Here is a 20,545-nt window from a genome sequence, read left to right on the forward strand (position 1 = left end):
GCAGCCAGATTTTCCATAACAGAACTCCTTTTTAGACTTATTTATTCATTAATTTCACAAAAGTTATATAGCACTTGACTGTTAAAAACCTCAAAGCAAAACTGCAAAGCAGGAAAGAATAAAACAATAAAATTACTAGGAAACACAGATATTTAAAACATTCCAAAAATTAAAATCAGTGCCAATAGTTCCTTCAGAAACACACTCTGAATCTATTTGGTTTAAATCATTTGTTTTGTCTTTTTTTGTATACTTTTTTGAGGGGGGGGTTCCACAACCAAGCAGTGTATAATTTTATGAAAAATGCTAAATAAATAATATCTTATTTATACGAATCCCTTGTCTACAACCTTTTCCTTAAGGTGGGAAATGTTTAATTTGGATTATATAGCTCACCTGTCCATATGTTAAGATCAACCCATTTTAACCAAGTCTTGCTATTTACCTTTTCATTTGCCACACCTAAGCTACTCAATTGCCCATCCTTAAATCTTCATCTTTAATAATTGAATAAATAAGATGGCACCATACCAACATTGCTGTTTATAGTTTATATTTCCTATGGCTGTTGTGCCATTGTACATACATTGTCAACTGCTTTGAGCATAATCTATTTGTGGAAAATGCAGTGTGTAAATAAACTAAATATCACAACTGTGATCATGTAGGAATTACGTTGAGTTATTTCCTTTCTGGGTTTTTTTTTATTTATTTATTTTTATTGGTACTGGATCAATTCAGATATCCATCTAAATCGTGATTTGCACCACCCATAGATTTTAATCTAAACCATGGTTTGAATTTTCGAATGCACCACTGAACTATAGTTTATTGCTGCACATCTCAGTTGGTTTTTCATCTGCTTGGCACTCCCCATTTCTATGGGGGTCTCTGAAAGTGAATTTGCAACCATCAGCATGCTTTGTCCAAACCTATATATTACACCCAGGGGTAGATAACTAGGGGTAGCTAGCATGTTGTTAGACAACAGATCCCATCCTACCTGACCATGAGACTGGCTGCCTGGGGCTGATGAGCAGTCTATTTTGTATTTTTTTATTCAGTTTTACCTTATACATTTGAATTCAAACAATAATCATAATCATAAACATATAGGATTGCCTGAATCCTTAGACTTCCCTCCATCCCTCCGTGGTTTCCATTGTCAAATTTTGTCTATTGCATCATATAATTTCTCCATTTTTCTTTTTGAAAAATCCATTTTTACCTTAGTTTTAAATACATCACAAGTGTTGCTAAAATCCTGCCAAAGTTCTTAGTTGTTTACAGTGTTCTCTTAGGTAACTTGTAAATTTCCCCCAAACCTTATTAAACTTTCTATCTTCCTGGTTTCTGATTTTCCTAGTCATTTTCGCCATTTTGGCATAGTTCATCATCTTCATCAACCATACATCTCTGGTCGGGACTTTATCTTCTTTCCATCTCAGGGCCAGTAGCATCCGCGCTGCTGTCGTCGCATGCATAAATATTTGTTTCTTTTCCTTTGGTATTTCTACCTTTAGAATTCATAGTAAAAATGCTTCTGGTTTTCCCACAAATGTTATGTCAAACTTTTCCCCCCAACTCATTATATATCAGGCATGTCCAACAGGTACATCGCAATCATGGTAGATCATGGGGCACTCCTGATAGATCCTGGTAGATCTCTGGCCCCTTGGTGATCTCCTTCCCCCCTTTGGCTTCCTAACAACAACTTTTGGCTTCCATCCAACAACAATGGGTAGATCACTGCCAGTTTTTCTATACTGTGAGTAGATCGCAGTCTATTAGGAGTTGGACGTCCTGTTATATATCATTTCCCAGAATGTTTTTGTAATTTTGCACTTCCACCACATATGGTAGAAGGTGCCTTCCGGGGCTGATGAGCCTTCTAGTCCAACAATAATTGTGCACCATCTTGGCCAGGCATAAGCAAACTCGGCTCTCCAGATGTTTTGGGACTACAACTCCCATGATCCCTATCTAACAGGACCAGTGGTCAGGGATGATGGGAACTGTAGCCCCAAAACATCTGGAGGGCCTAGTTTTCCTAAGCCTGATCTTGGCTATCCTGGCATCAAACCATAGTTAGCACAAACTATATTTTGCAAATCCGTTTTAACTTTCCTATGTGCCAAAGAATTTTAAGAAGCACTGGGGGCAATCAGCAAACACTTAAAGATTCCCCCCGAATTCCAATTGAAAGGAAGACAACAGTGTAGCCCTCTGGATAAAAGCAAAGGGCTGGATAAAGACCTTTCCTCCCATGGACAAAAGGCCTCCTTCCATTCATGGGAGACTCATGATAGGGATGCTGCTGGCAGAGCAGGGTGAGGAGATTTCACCCCTCCCATATCCAAGAATCTGCTGATGTTCTCTGCTGATTCTCCAGAGAGGAGGGGGTGGTTTCTGCTCACTACTTATTCCGCTCCAGCCTCACATCACAGAGAGAGAGAGACTGAGTGTTAGAGAGAGGTCGTGTGTATAGATAAGGTTGCTGCTAAGAGCAGCTGCAGACACTCAGTGCAGTTCAGCATTTTTCATTTAGACCTCATTTAGCTCTGTACATAGTTGTGTATTATAGTTGTAGATAGAATAAAATATGCTCTGCTATACTCTGCTATACTCTGCTGTGCAATGACTGTCTTTTTGTTGGAGTGAATCCAGTGCTCACAACTCTAAGCTGTGAGTCCACAGCACTTTGACCTGTTCCTGTGCAGAAGGTGGTCTCTGGAAGTGCTACCCAGCGCGCCTAGCCCAGTCGGGGCTGAAGTGTGTGAGTCCAGTTGGTGGCACTGGCTCAAGGGCGATGCTGACACAGGGTAGATTAATTTCCCCTAGTGCTACCTCCTATTATACACCCCAGGAAGTCACGAGATGGAGGCAAAGGCCATGAGCAAAATTTGTCTCCCTCCATCAATGGTAGTGAAGTCTGCACCCAGTTCTGACACTCTGGATAGGAATGTCTTTCACCTTAAAGCAGAGGTGAGGTTTGTAAGCAATGATGCTTTATCTCAGTGTTCCCCAACCTTGGGCCTCCAGCTGTTTTTGGACTACAATTCCCATCATCCTTGACTACAATTCCCATCCACTGGCCTTGCTAGCGAGGGATGATGGGAGTTGTTGTCCAAAAACAGCTGGAGGCCCAAGGTTGGGGAACACTGCTTTATCTGTCTGTGTGAGACAAAAAAGGGGGGATTAAGGGGGGAAGCAGCAGGGTGCACAAACATGTCAATCAAAATGTTGCAAGTATAGAAATGTCATTAAGTGGGAAATCCTATTTTTACTTTCCCCAATCTAGCAAGCAGAATTATCAAGCAGGTGCAGGAGTAGGAGAAATAACAAACGTGAACCTCCGGAGAAAACCATCGAGGAACGAGGATGTGATATATGACGAATGCGAGCAAAAAATAAATAAATTAGCATTTAGCTCCATGGAGTCAATCTGATGTGCTGAAAGAATTGGGTTTTTCTGTTGTGATTCTGTGGCCATTGCTGGGCCATGGGCAGCAACCAGAGGAGGGGTGCCAGGAGCCAGGAATGAATAATGTGTCAAAATCTGCTCCCCGGTTTCTCAAAAGTTTTCTCCCCCTGAGAAAGAGGCTTTTGTTTTCCCGACTCATCCTCACCTGAGAATTCCTGAACCATTTTTGCAATGATAATCTTATCTTATCATTGCAAGGTGGCCAGGGGAGGTCCTTGTGGGTTTGTCTGTTTTGAGGCCCCTTAATAGGTTCACGGTAAAAAATTGTATGAGGGAAGGTATTTGCGTCACAGTTTTGTATTCTTTCTTTAGGTTACAAATTCCCTACAAGAAGAAGAAGAAGAAGAAGAAGAAGAAGAAGAAGAAGAAGAAGAAGAAGAAGAAGAAGAAGGAGGAGGAGGCGGTTTGGATTTGTTATCCCGCTTTATAACTACCCAAAGGAGTCTCAAAGTGGCTAACATTCTCCTTTCTCTTCCTCCCCCACAACAAACACTCTGTGAGGTGAGTGGGGCTGAGAGACTTCAAAGAAGTGTACTGGCCCAAGGTCACCCAGCAGCTGTATGTGGAGGAGCGGGGAAGCGAACCCGGTTCACCAGATTACAAGTCCACCGCTCTTAACCACTACACCACACTGGCTCCCAAATAGGGGGCGGGGAGGGAGAGACAGCACAACCCACAAATGATTGGGAACAGAATATTTGTTCCCTCAATTCCTGGACTGAACGCTCTTTTAAATTAGGTGGAATTGCTTTGACCACATATCCTGTATTGGTAACTCTCTTTGACGCCTTAGCACAGGGTGGCCCAACTGGTGGCCTAAGGGCCTCATTTTTGGTGACCTTTGGCAACATTTGACACATACACTCACCCCAGCCCTTGTGCCACCTTCCCAAAGCCGAATAAGTAAGATGCTGCGCTTTGGGAAGAAGGCATGAGCAGCCGTGCAAACTCCTAGGGGCGGTTTCAGGGGGCCATATTTTTTTTTGAGAGAGAGGCCTGAGGCCCCCCCCCCCAATTTTCAGGGGGCATTCGGCTCCACCTTGTGGCTCCTTGTGGCATTGCACATGTGGCGTCAGGGTGTTGTGTGGCACCACACACGGGGCACCTCACTAAAAAAATTGCTTCCCTGGTTATAAGGCTCTGATAGGGTCCTAGAGTCCCTTCCCCTTCTCCTCAAAGTCTAGTTAGTGCTTTCCCAACTTTGGGAGGGATGTGGGAAGGACGTGGGATTGAGCCTCTTTCCCAAAACACAGCAACTCGCTTGGCACAAGGCAGCACAAGGGCTGGGGGCAAATTTTGGCCTCACTCCCACCTCCTGCAGGGTGAGGCAATGTGGGAGTCATGGGTGCCGTGTCAAAGTCCTATTGCGGCCCACTTGGTATCAAAAGTTGGGCCACCCTGCTTTACCAGTAAGTTTCAGCACTCCTACCTGCTTGAGGGAGACGTGGGAGGCGCTGTGGGTTAAACCACAGAGCCTAGGACTCGCCGATCAGAAGGTTGGCAGCTCGAATCCCCGCGACGGGGTGAGCTCCCGTTGCTCGGTCCCTGTTCCTGCCCACCTAGCAGTTTGAAAGCAAATCAAAGTGCAAGTAGATAAATAGGTACCACTCCAGTGGGAAGGTAAACGGCGTTTCCATGCGCTGCTCTGGTTCACCAGAAGCAGCTTAGTCATGCTGGCCACATGACCCGGAAGCTGTGCGCTGGCTCCCTCGGCCAATAAAGCGAGATGAGCGCCCCAACCCCAGAGCCGGTCATGACTGGACCTAATGGTCAGGGGTCCCTTTACCTTTACCTGCTTGAAGTCCAGAAATGCAACCTACAGGATGTCAAGTTCTGCAGCCGGTTTCTGAATGTGTGTGACAAACCTATCTACACTACACCTGCAGTTAAGTCCATAGAGCATCAACTCATGATGAGCCATGAACTATCTGTTTCCCCAGGCCTTTAGAGCAGGCATAGGCAAACTTGGCCCTTCAGATGTTTTGGAACTACAACTCCCACCATCCCTAGCTAACAGGGCCAATGGTCAGGGATGATAGGAGTTGTAGTCCCAAAACATCTGGAGGGCCGAGTTTGCCTATGCCTGCTTTAGAGGAATTGGTTAGCCTGCTTTGGGATTTTCAAGGTTTGGGGTTGCCCTGCTCCTGTATTGCTTGGTTAGTGGGGACCGGCAGTTCAAAGCATTGCAATCCATTCTATCACACCACACACACCCGGCCTTCTCATTCCCCCACTTCTTGTGTAGTACAGCCCTAGTGAAGGATGGGCAGTTTAGTCTGTTTCGGGTTCATGCCAGTTTCCCATTTGCTCATTTACAAATTTGTTCTGTCCTACATAGATCTGCTTTTTCTTAAAGGAAAAAAAATCAGTACAAAAATCATATTTAGAGACATATTAAATTTCAGACTTAATCTCATGAATATGTGTTTTATCTCCATGCACACATTTCTAAATGAATATCCTAAATTACTTTTTTAAAAAATCTTGAAAAATTCAGTATTTTATTCTATTTGAGCCGGGGAACTGTATCCACAAGATTTAGAGAAGTGCAAAATGCAAAGGATAATGGCATTCTGATCCCGTGTTAGACTAGGAGGTGGAAATTAGGTCAGTTCGCTTTGAAGTAAGGACCAGACTCAATTCTCTCCCTTTCCTAGGCCTACCTTCATGCTTTGAGAATCCGTTTCTCAAACAGCATCTGACCCCCCCATCCATTGCATCCTCCTGTTTAAAAATAAATCACTGGGCACGTACAAAAGTAACTGCAGCTATCCCAGGCAATCTACTTAAACCGTGATTCATTCATCCATTTAACTCAGACACCTTTGTCCAGTGGGTCTACACACTTTGGGTACCTTACAGAGGATTGTATAATCTATTCACCATCGATTTGGAGGGAATGCTAACTTCCCCTCAGCATTCAAGCCCATGATTTCCTTCGTCCAAGTCACCTCGTTAAAGAAGAACTTCCTCAGCTCGAGAAAAACCTGTCTTTTAAAGAGCAAACGCCTCGTGGTGTTATTTCCAGCTTGCCCAACCAATTAAGGTGAATCAGTCTGTGAGCACTTAATCCAAGGCCATTCGAATCTTCAGCAGCCATGGTTTGGTCTACCATCTCTTCAGCAATGGCAGAGCCGGCTCTGCCATTAGACAAAGTGAGGCAATTGCCTCAGGCAGCAGATGCCATGGGGGCAGCAGAGGCAGCCCCACCAACTGTTTCGCTGAAGCCCCCAGCTGTTTGCCCTTGTTGGAAATCAGACCTGTATACAGTGGACACTCGTGTTTCGAACGTGATCCTTGCAGGATGCACATTTGCAACCCGCAGCATTCGCAACCCACACCTGCGCTTCTGTGCACGCACAGGTTGTGATTCGGTGCTTCTGTGCATGTGCAAAGCACGATTTAGCGCTTCTGCGCATGTGTGACTGCCGAAACCCGGAAGTAACCTATTTCAGTACTTCCAGGTTTCAGTAGTCCATAACCCAAAAAAATGCAACCTGAAGCGTTTGTAACATGAGGTATGACTGTACACCACCAGCCTGTCACACACTTCGTAAACAGCGCAGAAAACCTGCCCTCCCACTTCTCAAAAGTTTTCTTCTTCTGAAAACGAGGCTTCCATTTGTCTGTCTCAGTCTCAGGTCAGGTAAGAACTACTTCAATATTTTGGTAGGCACATGCTGTTGTTGTTTTTAAGCTTACCTGATACTTACAAACTGGCAAAGGGCAGCGTGTCTGTTTTTCTTTCCTGTAAGCATTTATTCAGCACTCTGCCAGCCTCCCCTGCTACCCACATGTCCTAATCTGGAAAAAAAAACCTCTAGGAGGAAGACTTCACAACGTCTCTCTCTGGGCTCTAATTGAAGCGCAGGCACCCAGGGAGGCTGCAGAGTACAGAGCGACCGGTGACTTGATTGGCAGAATGGTGGAAAGGACATCCGCAAACACCCCTCAGGCACCTCAAAAGCAAAGTAAGGGGGGCAAACCTCTGCACCCCACACCCATGAGAATTTCACACCAAAAATTGCTCTCCCCTTTGATCATTTTCAAATGCAATCTCATGTTTTGTTGCAGCTGGGGCAGAGCTGCAGACAGAGCCGTCTTTCCAATTGGGCTTACTGGCGCATTGCACCAGGGTGCCAGCCTCTCAGGGGCGCCCCAGTGAGTGGGGGAGCTGCACGGCTTTGCTGACGGCCTCCCCTTTCCCTCCTGCACACCCGCCAGCTGTGCCCCGTCAACCATATGGCTGGCGGACATGCAGCTTCCTTCCTAAGCCTCCACGGGAGAAGAGCAATCCCTACAGAGGCTTGGGAAAAGGTCGACAACTCTAGGAAACGGGAGGTGGGACGCAGGAGAGATCTTTGCACCACGGCACTGGATATGCTTAAGATGGCCCTGGCTGCAGATGCACCATTGCATGATATCTCTCTGTGTTCCTCCCAGCAGTCATTCCTCCTCTGGATGTTGGGATGCATCCAAGGGAACGGGGGCAATTTGCAAGCCCCCAGCTGGCTCCAGCCCACCAGCCGGTAAGCCAGGCGATCTCCAGTCCTTGGATCAGCATGAAACTGCGACCCACAGCTTCAGAAGCCTTCAGAAGCTGGAGCACGCAACACTCAGCAGAGTAAATAACATTGCGCAACAGAAGTGGCAGGAGACGGCTGTGAGAGCATATTTACAGGCAGTTTATTCAGCATACTTCAGGACAAAGGAATGTCTTCTTCCTTCGCGTGAGAGCAAGCAGCATAAGCAATAGCTATACACAAAACGGAAGTTCCCAGCAAGCTGTGCTGGAGTGTAAACAGACATGTGACATACAACAATCCACACATCTGTTCTTAAGGTGGAACGGAATATTCTAACACTGGATACATGACCTGTCTGTCTGTGTCCAGGCACTGTGGTCGTCTGCAAAGGATTCCCACACTGAGATTGATGTTGCCAGACTTCCTGCCACGTTTGCAGAATTTTTTTGTATTCATAGGAGTCAACTCCTAGGGGCTGAGATCCCTTCACACCCACAATAATATACATGAGGCGGCCACCCACCCACCCCAAAAATTGATGGGCATTGCTGTCTTGTGATTGATCATGAGGGGTGGGGCTTAACTGGAGCCCTGCAATATTTCATTCAAGTTTGCACCCCTGTTTGTAATGCAAAGTTGTTCTGCCAACAGGCCAGGTGCCTGAAGCCAGCTCCCCATAGAGCACGTCTTTGGGGAATACAGAACAAACATCTCAAGATGTTTATTAAAAAAACCTTTGCTTTTGACTGGTCTCGTATACTTTCCGAGTGACTTAGATGTTCTTAAGAGCAGAAAGAACCCAGCAGCAAATCTGGTACTAAAGAACCAAGTTCGGAAGTTCTGTTATAAATGATTAAAGCAAGTGCATAATCAATTTGGTTGAAGCAACCTGATGAGTCAGCTCAGGATTTTGGCAGGAGCATCCGTTAGAAACAAAAAAAAAAGGAACCTGGGCAAATCTATTTTAAAAAGCAGTGAGAAAGAATAAACTACAATGCGTCACTCACAGAGTGTGCTCTGCATCTACCTGCCATAAACTTATGCTAAGGATGCTACCCAGCCAATATTATGTGGATGGGGGCAATTTTGCCCCATCCCTAGGAATGGGGGACAAGAGGGGCTCTGGAATGGTTCACAAAAGAGCAACCAAAATGATCGAGGGAATCACTGTGTCCAGTGTCTGACTACAGTGGTACCTCGGGTTGCATACGCTTCAGGTTACAGACTCCACTAATCCAGAAATAGTGCTTCAGGTTAAGAACTTTGCTTCAGGATGAGAACAGAAATTGTGCTCCGGCGGTGCGGCGGCAGCAGGAAGCCCCATTAGCTAAAGTGGTGCTTCAGGTTAACAGTTTCAGGTTAAGTACGGACCTCCGGAATGAATTAAGTACTTAACCCGAGGTACCACTGTATTGCTTTTCGCCAGTCCTACACTGGGCGGGATATTCACAGGGAAACTAAAATGCCATTGTACTACCAATTTTACTGTATGCTTGCAAAACATGGACCACCTACAAACACCATCTCCAACTACTTGAAAGAGTCCATCGATGGTGTCTTCGGAAAAAATTAAATATTACTTGGAAGAAAGGCAAGCAAATGTCATTGTACTGGAAGAAGCAAAGATCACCAGTGTCAAAGCAACGATTCATCAACATCAACTTTGTTGGACTGGTCATGTTGTTGGGATTATCATCTTCCAAAGCTATTTCCAATTTAAGAATGGAAAGCAAAATACTGATAGACAACAAAAGATATTTCAAGATTATTTTAAGCCATTTTAAAAAATATAGTACAGTGGTACCTCGCAAGACGAATGCCTCGCAAGACGAAAAACGCGCAAGACGAAAGAGTTTTCCGTTTTTTGAGTCGCAAGACGAATTTCCCTATGGGCTTGCTTCGCAAGACGAAACGTCTTGCGAGTTCTTGCGAGTTTGTTTCCTTTTTCTTAAAGCCGCTAAGCCGTTAATAGCCGCTAATAGCCGCTAAGCAGCTAATAGCCGCTAAGCCGCTAATAGCCATGCTTGGCAAGACGAAAAAACCGCAAAACGAAGAGACTCGCGGAACGGATTAATTTCGTCTTGTGAGGCACCACTGTATAAGCACCAATAATTGAGTAACACTGCCCTGCAAGTGCTCCAGAGAATAGCCTCTACTAGAGGTGTCATGGATTTTGAAGAAGCACGAATTGAGGACACAAGGGAGAAACGTGCTAAGAGGAAGGCACACTTGGCAAACCCTCACCGTGATCAACTCCTGCCCGGAAACCTATGTCACAACTGTGGAAGGACGTGTGGATCCAGACTTGCCCTCCATAGTCATTTACGGACACACCACTAAGACAGGGGTGCCCAAGCTTTTTCCAAAGAGGGCCAGATTTGATGAAGTGAACATACGTGAGGGCTGACCAAAGTTGCTGAGCTTTTTTAAGGATTTTTACCTCAGGACATATACTGCCACGGGGGCCAGATTAGGCCCCCAAAACGGACTTTGGACATGCCTGATGATGGAAGACAATCTTACTTGGAGAGTCAGGCACAAGTGTTGTCCGAGAGAGAGAGAGAAAGAGAGAGAAAGAGAAAGAGAAAGAGAGAGAGAGAGAGAGAGAGAGAGAGAGAGAGAGAGAGAGAGAGATTGATTCTACTTCTTCCCCAGTTCTCTTAAACTTCTGGCTTGCCTTCTCCTGTACTTCTTTGTCTCTTCACCTCTGTACCTTAGCGTTACAGCTTTGTGTTCGCAGGAGCTCCTCATCTATGCACCCCTCGCAGAGTGCTACCCCTTGTGAAATGCAAATTCCAAATGATCAATGAGAAACCACTCTCCTAAACTGTTTCATGTATCCTTATTAATGAGCATGAAAAACATAACATCCCTTTATTCCTCCGCCTGTGCTAAGACTAATGCAGAAACAAAGTTTCTCCTTAATTTCCACCAGAGAACACACAGAGCTTCTGATTTTCCCAGCCACTGACTTGCTCAAGAGAACCCCAAGGTTTGCAGAAGATCAAATCAACTTGAGGAGAGGAGTAACATAAAAAAGGAGGCAATCCCCTCAAAACAACCCATCAGTGTTCTATGGCCATGGGATAGTTATTGACTGCTTCAGTTCTCCCATTGTTTTGAAAAGTGAGAATGAAGTAGGTTTGCCTTGAAATATGAAATTACCGTATTTTTTGCTCTATAAGACTCACTTTTCCCCTCCTAAAAAGTAAGGGGAAATGTGTGTGCGTCTCATGGAGCGAATGCAGGCTGTGCAGCTATCCAAGAAGCCAGAACAGCAAGAGGGATTGCTGCTTTCACTGCGCAGCGATCCCTCTTGCTGTTCTGGCGTCTGAGATTCAGAATATTTTTTTTATTGTTTTCCTCCTCCAAAAACTAGGTGCGTCTTATGGTCTGGTGTGTCTTATAGGGCGAAAAATAAGGTAGTTGATTTCCCCCCTCATCCCTACTCTGTACCTCCTAATCGAGCTTATTGCCCTCAGGAAAATGTGTTCCTTTCATCAGTGTTGAAGGAAGATTCATCAGAACAGCATCACATCTCATTCACAAATCTCTTCTTTATAATAAGCAACACACTTATAATCTTAAGTGTTGCTATTTTCTGATTTATGGCCTCTTTCTTTCAGATGGAATGTTTTTTCAGGGAAAGTTGCTTGCTTGGGGTGTCGCTGTATTCAAATATCTACAGGGCTGTCACATGGAAGGTGGAACAAGCTGGTTTCTTGCTGCTCCACAGGATCGCACCTAAGGCAATTTATTTATTTCATGTAATTTATATACCATTTGATTGGAGGGGAGGAATCTCAAAGCGGTTTACAATTACAGTGGTACGTCAGTTTAAGAACAGCCCTGTTTACGAACTATTCGGTTTACAAACTCCACAAAACCAGAAGTCGTGTCCCAGTTTGTGAACTTTACCTCGGTCTACGAATGGAATCCAAATGGTGGAAGGGCACCGGCAGCAGGAGGCCTCATTAGGGAGAACGCGCCTCTGTTTAAGAACAGTTTCAGTTTAAGAACGGACTTCCGAAATGGATTAAGTTCGTAAACAGAGGTACCACTGTATATGAAAAGGTATCCCTACATTCTATTGTGAGATCAAATTCCAGAAATTTGGTGTACTGGGGTTTTTTTTGGGGGGGGGTGTTATCATTTCAGAAAGTGCAAATTTGTTAAGCTTGTCTTTAAATGCAAACTGAACCCCTCATTCCTAGCCACAGGTACCTAGCTCAGCAAAACCTCTCACCTACATGGTAAAATTGGAGATGAAGGCCATGATGGTATCTGCATCTCAAACCGGCCCTCCCTGGGCTCTGAGCCACTGTTCACCAAAGTGCAGGAGACAGTCGTAAATGCATAGCGAGAAATGATTGTGGATCTCACCGAGAATTCAGACACCCGGGGCCTGGTCTCCTGTTGGAAGAAAGCAGCCATTCCTTAGCGGCCTCACAACGTGTCGATGCACCTCCAACAATCCGTTACAGCTCTCTGAGCTTTTCTTCCCGGTTTGCGAACTTTACCTCGGTCTAAGAACAGAATCCGAACGGTGGAAGGAGATCTCATTAGGGAAAGCGAGCCTAGGTTTAAGAACTGTTTTGGTTTCTGGCAAAACTGACATACAAGCTACGGGACAAGGATAACTGTGATATTAAAGATGAATGGGAACCCATTACAAAGTATCTGAAGATGCAACAAAGCGAACTGGACTCCTTGGCTGGTTTTGAATAAACATTCACAAACTTTTTATTGATAATAATCAGCTAAATAAGTGCACTGGATCAGGTAAAAAGTCACAAATCACCCAGCTCGTTTCATAAAATCTCACAGGCTCAGAAAGGCTCAGAGCCAGCCCTATTATTAGGCAAAGTGAGTAGACCAGGCATAGGCAATATTAATAATAATAATAATAATAATAATAATAATAATAATAATAATAAGCTAAATAATAATCAGCTAAATTTACACAGCTAAATACAACTGTGTAACATGCAGAAAACAGCATTTTTAGAGAAATCAAAGACTGGAACTGAGGGAAGTCGGGGGGGGTTCTGTGGGGGGAGGGAGGGGAGGGAGGGAGGAAAAACAGGGGAAAATAAGGATGATATGTTTCTGGATAATATGTTTTGTTTTAATTTTGAATAAAAAAATTATTAAAAAGGGGGGAAAGAATAATTTTGAATAAAAAAATTATTAAAAAGGGGGGGAAAGAAACCACCACCCCCAAAAAAAAGAATGGTTTTGGTTTAAGAACGGACTTCCGGAACGGATTAAGTTCGTAAACCGAGGTACCACTGCAATTCAAATCAAAATAAAGGAGATTACAACTAAACATTAGGAAGAACTTCTGGCGGTAAGAGTTGCTTGACAGTGGAAAGGTCTCCCTTGGACTCTACGTAGTTTGAGTAGCCACCTGTTGGACATTCTTAAGCTGTGATTCCTGCATTGCAGAGGGTTGGCCTAGATGACCTTTGGGAGTCCCTTCCAGCTCTAAAATTCTGTGGTTTTATGATTCTATTTCTATAGCCCAGGCCACGTCAATGCCCCATAGTTCCTGTTATTAGGTAGAAAGGGTTTATGTCATCACCTCATTTGCTGCCGTCTTCTCTCCACTTCTTGGTGTCATCTGAGTCACCGTGCAGAAAATAGAAACATAATAACAATAATGGCAAATTTCGGGCCCGTCCATTAAAGTATTCCAGTGGCATACAATGCTACAGGGTGCCTCCTAATTAAATCAGAGAAGAATTAAAACTGCTGTGTGTTTCTGTTCACTCAGAGAGTGAAGTAATTATGCCTAATAAAAAGATCAGGTAGGCAAAAGCAGACGGTCATGGCAACCTTCCAGTTGCTTCAAAAACTGAGCCGGCAAGGACATCCATACATCTTGATCCTAAAAGCCTCGGTGCCAAGATTATTAATACAACACGGCTTTAAGAGAATAACATGAGCAAGAAGAAAACATACAGGAGGTCCCTGCCCAAATGACCTTGCAGTCAAGATGCCAGTACGTGTGAGGCAAGAATTAACAAGGAATAAGTGCGCAAAAGTCACAAATCACCCAGCTGCTTTCATAAAATCTCACAGGCTCGGAAAGGCTCAGAGCCGGCCCTATTATTAGGCAAAGTGAGTAGACCAGGCATAGGCAAACTCAGCCCTCCAGATGTTTTGGGACTACAATTCCCATCATCCCTGACCACTGGTCCTGTTAGCTAGGGATCATGGGAGTTGTAGTCCCAAAAACATCTGGAGGGCGGAGTTTGCCTATGCCTGGAGTAGACTCTTTTCACTCACCTTTGTTAGATAGGCTGTGCCAAAAAAATCCCCCATGCACATTTTTTGACCATTCTCCATCAATTAAGGAGAAAAGAAATTACACTCTGAAATGATCAAATGGGAGAGAAAGGTTCAAAGAGCTTCTCATTGCTATAGGTGTAAGGTTTTTTTGTTGCTTACCTTTCTCTCAAGGAGGCCAGGGGGTGTTTACGAGTAGTTTCCCTCCCTTTCACTCTAAAAATAAATAAATTCTGCAGCCTTCCTGGGTGGCCTGCACTTCTTTAAAATGTCATGATGACATCAACTGGGCTTTTCTGTAAACACAGGAAGCTGGGGAGGCTGCCTTCTGGACACCCAACTCGTGTGTGCATGTGACAAATTTAAAAATAAAGAGATCAAAGCCAGTCTTCCCTTACTTCAATTACAGCTCTGAGGAAAACGTTGTGAGGTCATTTCTCCCATGAGGCTTTTCCAGATCAGGAAGTATAGTCAGCCAGGGAGGCTGAAGGGTGTGGGAGAAAGGTTCACTGAAAAGAAATATACCACCTGGAGCCACCTCACAAGAACAAAGCGAGCTCCAGTCCACTCTCACCAAAATTCTGAAGAAATCTAGATGCTCCCTGAGAATTAAGAAAAACAGAAGCCATTCATTTGGGAAGACATCTTTTGAGAAATTGAAGGACAGGCATCGCTGTTTGCTATTGAATTTATTTGTGCAAGTGATGTTATTGAACATCCTTGTTGTTGTTGTTGTTTAGTCGTTTAGTCGTGTCCGACTCTTCATGACCCATGGACCAGAGCATGCCAGGCACTCCTGCCTTCCACTGCCTCCCGCAGTTTGGTCAAACTCATGCTGGTATCTTTGAGAACACTGTCCAACCATCTCGTCCTCTGTCATTCCCTTCTCCTTGTGCCCTCCATCTTTCCCATCATCAGGGTCTTTTCCAGGGAGTCTTCTCTTCTCATGAGGTGGCCAAAGTATTGGAGCCTCAGCTTCAGGATCTGTCCTTCCAGTGAGCACTCGGGGCTGATTTCCTTAAGAATGGATAGGTTTGATCTTCTTGCAGTCCATGGGACTCTCAAGTCTCCTCCAGCACCTTAATTCAAAAGCATATTGAACATCCTTACTATGTTTTATTGTCCCCTGGTCTTGGGGTTGCTTGTTGATGGAAGGCCGATTAAAACTAAACTTAAGTTTGATAAAATAAATGGTGCCAAATGCCATTTTAAATTTACACGAGGATAAACTGCCCAAACAAAGCCTCACACCTCAACGCTCTGGAGGGCTCGGTAACAAATACCCAAACCTTTTTTCCTCTTTGGTTGCACATTTCCCCTTTTGCATAGCAGAAATGTATGTCCTCAGTAGTAAGAAGATGGAGAAAATTTTGAATAAGGGACATCTGGCAATCCTCTGTGTCTAATGATGGGTGAACTCCCTTTGGCTCATTTTGGAACTGGACTCAGCTAATAAGGTTTAAAAAGAACAAAAAGAAAGCCAGAGTTTCCCCACTTAGAGTTTCCCAAACTCAGGTCTGCAGCTGTTTTTGGAACTACAACTCCCATCATCCCTAGCTAGGACCAGTGGCCAGGGATGATGGGAATTGTAGTCCCAAAACAGCTGGAGACCCAACCTTGGCAAACCCTGATCTAAAGCCTAGCCTGACATTCTGACCCCCACACATTCGGTGATATGGAAACAAACTGCCCTTGCACAGACCACTGCCCTATCTAGTTCAGTATTGTCTACCCTGACTGGCAGCAGATTCCCAGGACCTCAGGCAGCAATCTTTCCCAGTGTTGCCTGCAGATGCCACATAGAATGAATTCATGATTAATGTCTGGTCTTTAGCTCATCCAGACAAGAGAGGGTTTCTGTAACATTCACCCACATTTATTGTGTAGTCTTAATTTGTAGAAAATGACTTCTACGGACTACCTGACCACCACAGGAAAGATGGATCCTAGTTGATAAGGGGAAAAGAAAGACAAACTTTGGAGAGTCTGAGTACTAGAAAATGAGAGGAGAGCAGGAAAAGTGCAAAAAGGGGAGAAGCTCTTTAGGATCCAAGTTACCTGGTGTCCAAACATCTCACTTATCAGTCACATCTCTAAATTAGAGCAGACGAGAGCAGCCAGGCTGGTTAATTTCACAGAAACTGCCTAGGATACCTTCACATTTTGCTTCATAACTTTCTTTCTAGGAAGGCTAGAGGTATGCTTTTTTAAAATAAATAAATGAAAGCTTGAAGTCTGGGGCATCACGGGTGCAGCATCGACAACCCCTATCTTTCTTCTGTGTTAATAATGCTGTCCACTTTTGAATCCTTCAGGCCATAAAGGTAAAGGGTAAAGTGACCCCTGACCATTAGGTCCAGTCGTGTCTGACTCTGGGGTTGCGGCGCTCATCTCGCTTTATTGGCTGAGGGAGCTGGCGTACAGCTTCCAGGTCATGTGGCCAGCATGACTAAGCCGCTTCTGGCGAACCAGAGCAGCACACGGAAACGCTGTTTACCTTCCCACCATCTACTTGCACTTTGATGTGCTTTCGAACTGCTAGGTTGGCAGGACCAGGGACCGAGCAATGGGAGCTCACCCTGTTGCGAGGATTCGAACCATCGACCTTCTGATCGGCAAGTCCTAGGCTCTGTGGTTTAACCCACAGCGCCACCTGCATTCCTTCAGGCCATAAACAGGCATATAAATACACCATCGCATGTTTAAGCCACCTTATATCCCAGGAAAACTGACATAAATGTTTGCAAATATTGGCATAGCCAAGGCTGGCATGAACCTAGAGCATGTTTTGAGAGTAACGGTTGAGAAGCAGCCTATGCAATTCACTGCTCTGGGTTTATTCAAGAAAAGGTAATATTCTGGGATAGTTGGACAGTTCCATCAAACTCCACACAAGACTCCCTATGAAAAAAATATCTGCAATAATGGTTGATAGAATATGAACCTCGGGCTCTTTCAAATGTATCAGTAATAAGATGGTCAGAAATGATCATGCATTTGAAGCCTAAGGCAATATTGGTAATGGCTCGCTGTCACAAAAGAGACCGAGAAGCAGGCTAACAAATTCAAGAGGCTCTTAAAAGTCAAATACTCGCTTGCTTCCTCTTAAGGTAGGTTTTTTTAAAAAAAGAACCAGAAAATCTGGGGGGAAATATGCTGTTTTTATAGCACAACACAGTTGGCAATCCTTCACTTTCGCAAAGTGTGGGTTGGAACATGCCTGACTAACGATTAATGATGCTCATTAAAAAATGAAGTTCTGGTAAAATTCATTAATGCTTGGCTTGAGTCTTGCTAACAGTTACGCAACATTAAGAGCAAGGCAATTACAGATCTTGGCTGCAGCTCATCAGGGGTGGGAGAAGAGAGAATAATACCTTTTTTCCTGGGTAACACAAGTGTACGACACGTGGGTTTTCTCGAAAGCGATTCGAAAGAGCAGCATGGCAGAGACACTGCCATCTGGAACCAGTTCCTAGAGGTTGCCCTAGGACAGGCATAGGCAAACTCGGCCCTCCAGATGTTTCGGGACTACAACTCCCATCATCCCTGACCACTGGTCCTGTTAGCTAGGGATGATGGTAGTCCCAAAACATCTGGAGGGTCGAGTTTGCCTATGCCTGCCTTGGGAAACGTGTGGCTATAGCTCAGGGTAGGACGATGGTTCAATCCCTAGCATCCTCACTTTTGAAATGGGACAGGTCGCAGATGACAGTAAAGGCTTTGGGGCTGAAACCCTGGGTTTCCTTCGCGCTTGGATCTGGAAGCTGCCGTTTCCGCAGAATGCTGCAGCACAATTGCAGGCAGCAGTGAGACCCTGTCAGCAGGTTAACAGCTTTGCTTGGAAACCTGCAACGGGTTACCAATCTGCTACTGGGCCAAATTCAAGGTGCTGCTGTATGTACATAAAGCCCTTAATGGCTAGGGACTAGTTTACTTGCATTATCGTACCTTGTGTAAGTCAACGCTTCAATTCGTGGAACCAGCACTGTTAGATGTGCCACAAAATATTATTTCCACACTTGTAAGAAATAAGATGTTCTCGAAGCCACAAACATGAGTTTGACCAAACTGTGGGAGGCAGTGGCAGACAGGAGTGCCTGGCGTGCTCTGGTCCATGGGGTCACGAAGAGTCGGACATGACTAAACAACTAAACAACAAGAAATAAGATATTTTGGTGTGGCAACATCTGAACTCTGGAAGTCCTTGCCTATTGGACACCAGGCAGGTGCCTTCACTGTACTTTTACAGCACCTGCTAAAAACATTGTTTTCTTTAGATAAGCCTACCTAGATACAGTGGTACCTCGGGTTACAGACGCTTCAGGTTACAGACTCCGCTAACCCAGAAACAGTACCTCGGGTTAAGAACTTTGCTTCAGGATGAGAACAGAATTGTGCTCCAGTGGCACGACAGCAGCAGGAGGCCCCATTAGCTAAAGTGATGCTTCAGGTTAAGAACAGTTTCAGGTTAAGAACAGACCTCCAGAACAAATTAAGTACTTAACCAAAGGTACCACTGTACGTAGAAACTGTTGTTTTAAACTGGTGTTAGCTTATTTTCAATTTTAATTATTGTTGGAATTTTGAGGGGGATGTGTGTGTTTAGCTGGGATTTTATTTTTTATTTTTGTAATTTTATTGGTTTTCTCCTTTTCGTAAGCCGCCTGGTTTAACTGGTAGCAAGTAAAGTTACTCTTGACAAAGGCTTGCCACAAGTTGCAACAAGCAGACGTAAAACACCCACCAGGACAAAACTCACCACTGCAGTTAGAAACCAGCTTTATTGTTACAACCAATTTTGAATTATTTACATAATATAAATCTCTTTGCAAGATACATTCCTTCATTGAAATCAATAGTAAAAGGCCTTGTTACATAGCTCCAACAATGCTTAGCTTAAAAAGAAATACATTTCACTCCAGTACAAGCCAATGAACAGAATGCACAATTTAATTCCATTCATAACATACAGATGAGGTTACTTTTCTCCTTTCCTTAGACAGGCAAACCCATTATATTCACAGGACAAGATTGGACTCACAGACATAGGTTTAGAAGTGTAATGGGACAAAGAAAGTTACAGGAAGTGCTCCAGGTGTGCTGTTGTCAGAGATAAGGACAGTGGGCCTCAAGGGAATACCCCTTCAATGCTCTTTTTAATTACCTGAGGTACCAGAATATTTTCAGTGCTGAGACAGTTAAGTACCAAACTATCATGGCCTTTGAAGATGGGCAGCTGCATAAAAAAAGGGCATCCTAGAAAACATGAGGAACTTTTTACATCCACGTTGCATGGAAATTGAGGTCTAGCCAGTTACATTGCTGAGTTATGGGCACTTTGTGACTGCTGTCTACTCCTGGTCCTCATTTCCCCAGCGGGCAGGATGCATTTAACAGTGCTGTTCCACTATTTCCTCTTTTGCCCTTAAGAAATCACCTTTGCTATAGGCACTTTCAGCTTGCAGTGCTTTGCAACCCAACTTAAGTGCTTTATCACATCCCTTCGAATCCAACCTGTGAATCAGTACTGCCACTCTTCTGATGGAGAGCAGTCTGAAAGAATTTGCTCAGGATTCTAGATTACTATTGGCTGGTTTCCAAAATGGCAGATTCCCAAACAATCTTAACTCCCTATATTTATTCGTCTTCTAACACACGACGAGATCAAGTTGACTCTATTGCCATGAGAAAAGCTGGATGTTGTGTAGCAATTTTACAACAGCTGGCACCATTTCTGAGAGAGTGGTCAGTAATGGGAATTTTGGGGGGGGCGAGCAGGGGAACACGTCACTGAAATCAGAAGATAGTACAATGTGATTATCAGTGAATAATGCTATTTGCTTAGTCAAGGTTGGTAACAGATATTTTGGTAAACTGTCACCAAGCTAGCATATATTAAGGTTGTAGAACCACTTTGGAAAAACAAAATGCCCTATCAAGTTTTTCTTGTCATGGACATTGGCAAGGAATTGTCATATGCACTTTCCTCATTCCAGAGGTCTACGTACTAAAAAGATATTGGCTTGATGGGGCAAGATCTGGCTGTATCACTTTTGAGTGTCTTCCTCGTTATTCTAGGACTGCGATTATCAAAAAAAATCCAGGCTTGATATGAACGCAGCAATTATGCCCTTAATTCACAGTGCCAAGTTCAAAGCACCAACATGTGAGGTGCCTGAAACTACAACAGGAATAAAACTGCTTGCCATTCTACTACAGGCAGTTGTAAACTATGTAGAGG

The sequence above is a fragment of the Podarcis melisellensis genome (genome assembly GCF_964234715.1).
Source record: "Podarcis melisellensis genome assembly, chromosome: 10".
NCBI lineage: Eukaryota > Metazoa > Chordata > Lepidosauria > Squamata > Lacertidae > Podarcis > Podarcis melisellensis.